Raw genomic sequence first — 6,624 nt, 5'->3', positions numbered from 1 at the left:
TCAAATAAAAAATCCTTAGCAGCTTTGAAAATTGTGCTTTCGTACTACTAGGCATGAAGTAACTTGACGTCCCCCGAACGATGATGTATTTTATACCAAAACATTTTATGAACACATTTTAAAAGTTTATACTGATTTGTTGTTCCTCAAGTTAGAAAATGTAAGTGGTAAGAAAAAACCGACTTCCGCTTCGAATCAAGCTTCAGAATGCTGAAAGTTATGAATCTTTATTTTAACAAAAAAAAAAAAAAAAAAAAAAAGCATGGAACGTAGACCTTCAGTTTTTCCAGAATAGTAGAAAATATGAACATGTGATCAAAGAAATTTTGTCCCGTAATCTAAGGAATTGAGAAACAGAAATATTAAGGTTTTAAGATACAAAGAAACTTTCGGAAAGTGGAAAATGCGTTAATTCGAAAACCCATCTGGTTTCAAGTCACCTGGTGTTTTTAGATTGAATGTGATTTTTTTTTCTTTACAATTAAACTCTGAGGCTGGAAAAGAGTTCTGCACATTTATGAAAACATTCTTCAACGTGGACGTGTCATCAGATCTTTCGATAAATACTACACGTAATGGAACAACTATAGATGGTGGGAAATACTATAGATAGAACAACTATATAATACAACCACAGATGATTTTAGTCGTGAATTAAAATCTCTTCAATGTAAATTATATATCCTACTTGAGTGATCACAGACCAATACTTTCAGTAACCGGTATGTGATTATTATTAATAAAATAAAAACATTGTTATATTATCCATGAATCTTATTAATATCTGAAAATTAAAACGTTTTTAACGCCTGCTGATGACTCTTAGAGGTAAAACACGTTAAATATGATAGTGGGCAAGACTATATTTTTATGTAGCTGGTACAGAATTTTATTTATTTATTTTATTCAGCCAGAGTTATAATCCTAATCACAACTAGGAGAAAACTAAAGAAATTTTTAAAAATACATAAATATACACTGGTGTTAAAAAGAGTGCATCACCCCTTAAAATTGTAATTGTCGTCCGAATAACGTAAGTATATGGCAGTATTTCTTACTGATTGCATCAGATAAGATTGACACGCGTAGGTGATGACGTAATATTGCATCAGCTGTTATTTTCAGCTATATAAGCACGCTCCGCAAGAGTCATTCCTTGCTTTTATCAGGATGGTGAGTTACGTGCAGTTGACGCCACGAAGAAAGATAGCTTTACGTGAGGAAGGATGGTCTTCCCGTCATATTGCTTATAGAGTGTCTTGTAATCAGTCAACAGTGAGTAGATTTCTTTCCAAACTCAAGAATACTGGTTCTGCTGATAGGAAAAAAGGAACCGGACGCAAACGAGTCTCTAAGCCAAAACAGGACCGCGTTTTGAAGCGCTTATGCCTTAAAAACCGTAAAGCTTCTTCGTCTGAGCTGAAAAGAGAATGGGAAGAACATACAGGAGCGATAGCAAGTGCAGTAACAGTCAGAAGACGCCTCTTCAAAAATCTATTTGTGGATTTCTAGCCCGTCGTCCTAAGAAGCCCCTCCTCACACAAAAAAATGAAAAAAGGCCCGATTAATTTGGTGTAAGGAGCATGTCAAATGGACCCCCGAGAAGTGGAAGTCAGTTATTTTCTCGGATGATAAGAAATTCAACCTGCATGGCTCTGATGGGAGATGAACGATGTGAAGAATATCATCCAGACTGTATGGTGTCTACAGTGATGAAATTCCCTGCCAGTCAGATGATATAAGGGTGCATTTCGTATCGCGGAGTAGGTTACAGAACCTTTTATAAAAGGTTCCGTAAATGCCAATGGATACCTGGCTATATTAGAAGGCTAATTGCTGCCAACCATTAGTCTATTCAACCTGCCAAGTATCTGCATCTTTCAGGACGACTCTGCTCCTTGTCATCGGGCGAAAAGTGTAAGTAGACACTTCTGTAGTTTGTACTTTAGCTCGTTTCTGCATTAGAGGTTCGACAGTAATGTGTTTACATTTGTTACAGGTGAAAAAATGGTTGGAAGAACGGTCCATTACAACTCTTAGCTGGCCAGGAAACAGACCGGACTTGAATCCTATAGAAAACCGTTGGCATCGTGTGGAATCTGCAGTTGCCAGAAAGAAACCAAAGACCCTTCATGAACTTCTGGAAGCCATAATTCGTGTTTGGAACCACGAACTATCAGTTGATATATCTTCAGAAATTTGTCTTGTCAATGCCTCGACGGTGTATTGCTGTCATCAGGGCCAGAGGCGGTTCAACTAAATATTAGTTTGCACTTGGTGACACCAAATACGGAGGATGCGGAAAGGTCAGGAAATAACCACCGCATATCCCGGAGCAATATGGCCTTAGTTGCTAATGCTCCTAAAAACCAAACAACAACAACAGCACTTGGTGAACTTTCCATTTTGTTTTACATTTAAAATGATAAACTGAAGGCTTCTGATAACATTTCAGCTATAATTGTCATGAGGTTTATTTCAGGAATCAATTTCAGGGAGTGGAGATTCCTCACGATTTTTCCGTGTTTTTCAGCCCGTACAAAATTCTGATCTGCCCGTAAACGCTTCTATGGTATTGTCGTACAATATTTAAGTTATACACTTGAATACCGATATAAAATTAAAAAAAAAAAAAAAATTGACCTCCTGGAATAACATATTTAATACTTATTGGACTTTGGTACTGAATCGATTGTTTTCTCACTCTTTGTATTCCAGGGAACGAAATACCGGAGCTGCAGATTTTAGCGTACAAAGACGAATAAGGGCATTATCTGTTTTATAGCATAATTTTAAAATTAAACTGAATTCAGGAATAAACAATCGGACATGCTTAAAAGCCTTGACATGTTTGTAATACTGTACTTGTAAATACTTAAAGCCTGTGTATTGCAGTAATGAGAGTTCTAGTATGTCAAAATTGCTTCATAATATGTGTGTGTTATGACACTCGTATGATACATACTAGTGTTTAGATGAAACGCTTAGAAAATATTCTGAATTTCAATAATGACCAGGAAACCGTGACAACTACAACAAAGTATTTCAGGATAATGTCTCTCTTTTAACAGATATAACTTACTAATTATAATGCACAAAATTTCAAGATTAAAGAGCATAAAAGTAAGCAAAATGATACTACGATATATTCTTATTACAGCTTGTTAGGATCCTAAGCTAATAGAGCAGAAACGCTTCTAGTTATAGTTTGACTATTTTGTGTAGTGTGTTTAGTGTAAAACGGCACCAGGGGTTTCCCCATCTATAGTTTGACTCGGGTTAACTTCTCTTTTACGAGGAAGTGAGGTCGTTTTGCTCTGAATCTTGAAGTGTGCTGTGTGTGATGATGGGCGTACGGTCTGGTAACGCCACTCACATAGCAGTTGATTATTTTATTTTGGAATTAGTTGGAATTGAAATTGACTTTACTTTTTCTTCAGTTTACCTCCATCTAATAATGACTAATCATCGCAGTTGAACTTTATTATTAAATTAAAATCAGCAATAATATTAATCTCTGTCCAAGGAATGAAAATACCAAAAAAGTCGAAACACATTTAGATCTCGGATTAATGCTGAAAACGGAATCGATAACCTTTACAACGCATTTAGCCCACTTGAAGAATTAAAACACCCCTTGCACTGTGGGCAAGACAAGAACTGGTGGTTCTGGGAACTCTGTTCTCTCCATCTGCTATATTTTAGAATGTCGTACCAACGCAACATTATCCCTCGCAGAGTTACTGGACACTCTTTGCCATTGTGGTTGCCCGTTTATTTATTTACATTTATTTTATTCTTTTGGCTATATATACGCCAATTGTTGTACCATCTCTGGCTGGCTCGACAATTGTGGTCGTTCAGCCACGTATATTTATTTATTTACTTATTATTTTTCTTTAAAATATTTGATTTACACCCTACTGAAGTCCCGGATGGACACAAACCGCAACTGTGACTGCAATATTCAGAAATTTCCAAATTATAGAATGTGTAAACTGGTAAGTTAGCAGAGCATGAAGACAACACAAAATTTACATAAATTCTAACGAGGCTCATAAAAAAATTTACAGATATATATATACACACACACACACAGGCTCCAAATTTGAATTGACATACAAGAATTTTTACTGTCTCACATGTATGTATCAACTATTGCCATGTATATTCCTCATATACATATATATATAATTTACATTGGCTAATACATCCCTCCCTCCCTTCTTTCTTTTTTTTTTTTTTTTTTTCCTTCTTATTCGTAATCTCTCATTTCTTTTTCAATAATTTCCAACTATTACTTAGGTAAAGGTTCTTCTCTTCTTTTAAAGATTTTTGCACATATCACCTTACATCAGTAGGCTTACTACAAATCACCCATCAAATCAATTTCTACTTATTACCTTACATCAGTAGTACTTACTACAAATTCACTCAAGCATATTTGTTACTTCCCTTTTCTGATACAGGGCAAGGTACCCCTTTTCGCTCAAGTTTTCTCAATAAAATTTTTTTTTCTTTCACACATTAACTCATTGCCCAGAATTTTATCTGTTATAATATTATATGTTAACACATTATCTAGAAAAATCATATGTTTTCACGTTCTCTTTGTACTACGCATACGATTAATGTTATTATTAATTCCGTTATTATTTTTTCCTTCTCTCCTTTAAGAAGGAGAGAAGGAAAACTCCCTACATCGTTTCATGGTCTTAACTTAATCTATGAGACAACTTAATTATCTCACAGAGAGAATATCTCCAATACCTCAGACTTCAGCTTATAAGTCTATAAGAAGAACTCTTTATTGCATACAAAAGGCACACGCCGTACATAATACCCTTCACGGCTACAAGCCAGGGGTTATAAGTTCGGGGTTCAATAAAACTGGAAAACTTACGTTCAAAACCAGACTGCTACTTCCAATTCATTTTCAGTCTTTCAGCTGGGCTTTTCTTCTTGGCGGAAAGGCTTCCCACATCCGTTTCCAAGTTTTTCTGGCGATCTGTCTCTTCTGGGTCTCTTGAACTGGACACTCTTTCCATGTAGATTTCTTGACTCACACAACTGCATACCTGGCTCATCCTAGGCGGGACCGAATCTAGACACGTGTGCAGCTTCCTACACGAATTAATTTTCAGAAATACAGCGTGCGATTATATTACTAGACACGCCGACCAACTGACTGATGGCCAACACCACTTTTACTTTAAACGTTAGACCGACATGGTCCGCACTTCCCAAAAAAAAAAAAAAAAAAAAAAAAGCACACAACTTCGGTCCTCGCGTTCTCTTCCCTCCCTACCCCCACATTTTTTTTCTCCTTTTCTTCATCTTAGATCTCTCACTCTCATCCGAACACTTTTACCTCAGAAGTTTGGAACTCCTCCCACAGGTCTCTTAATCAATCCCAATACCCTACCTAAACTTTCCACTCCTTTCGATTTGCAAGAAAGTCAGCACAGTCGTCTCCCTCGTGCAAACCAAACTCCCTCTTGTAATTTTCTTGCTTACTTCGCACTCTAACAATACAATCGTTTCACGTATGCCTAGCGCCACCAAAAGTAGCAATTTGCGTGTTTTCACAGTTTTCGTCCCGTACCTTCTGGCGTGGTTTTCAACGTCAGACTGTCCCAACGTATTTCTGTTTCTGTCCAGCTTCGTGGCATACTTCAAAGCGTCCTTTAATACCCTGTATCTCGCAGTCATATTGTCTCCTTTTCTTAGTAAAACCCCTTTAAGCTTGTTTGCAAATAACCACGCCTTCCCTTGTACGGGCCACTGTTTTTGTTTACTGTCAGTTCACCCTCGTTCGTCCTCTTTGTACTACTTGTTTCCATTTAACTGTTATTTAATTCACACATTTATAACCTCCCTATTTCTAAATACAGTATATTCAAACTTAATATAATTAACATATTCAAACCTTAATTCCGAAATTTCTCTGCCCTTCGTGAATTTATTTCAGATTTTATTTATTTTTTATTATTATTATTTTTTATTTATTTTTTATTATTTTTTTAACGCTCAGGTGAAGTTTTGACCTTATGTGTATCAAACATTCACCTGAGCGCCCTCTAGCCACTTTATTAGTAGATTTGGGTGCTTGAAATATGCCTTTTGAACCGAGTCTTTCGAAGCTACAAAAACCACTCAGTAATGAGTGCCTCCTTAGTTTTGCTATTTTTACTAGCATAGTCTCTGGCTCTTTGAAGGGAGGTCCAATATGATAATTTTGGATTTTTTGTTTTCTGCAGAATATTTTTGAATAACTGTAATTAATAATATTAATTAGAGCGAATAATTTTTCGAATTCGTGAAACTGCTCCGAATTTCCTTTCACTTTTTCTTTCCACCATTTTTGAAAATCCTCTAACGTCGAGTGAAGTTACTATAGCAACCAGTGGGACTGTAACTGCTTCGGACAATCGTAATTTATTTGGTGATCCAAAATTCACGAAACCTGCACTTTTATTTAATATACATGTCACATAAAATAAACTCTTTCTTAACAGAATGCGCAGTATGTTTAGAAGTTCGAATACCAAATAACTGCAAGCAGTAATCGTGAATAACAATTACCAAATAATAGTGGTTTCCCTACTGAAAGGCTCTTTTCCG

This window comes from Mastigoproctus giganteus, chromosome 1, assembly GCF_048544385.1.
Source record: "Mastigoproctus giganteus isolate SK-2022 chromosome 1, ASM4854438v1, whole genome shotgun sequence".
Classification (NCBI taxonomy): domain Eukaryota; kingdom Metazoa; phylum Arthropoda; class Arachnida; order Uropygi; family Thelyphonidae; genus Mastigoproctus; species Mastigoproctus giganteus.
Note: the sequence above shows the minus strand (reverse complement) of the source record.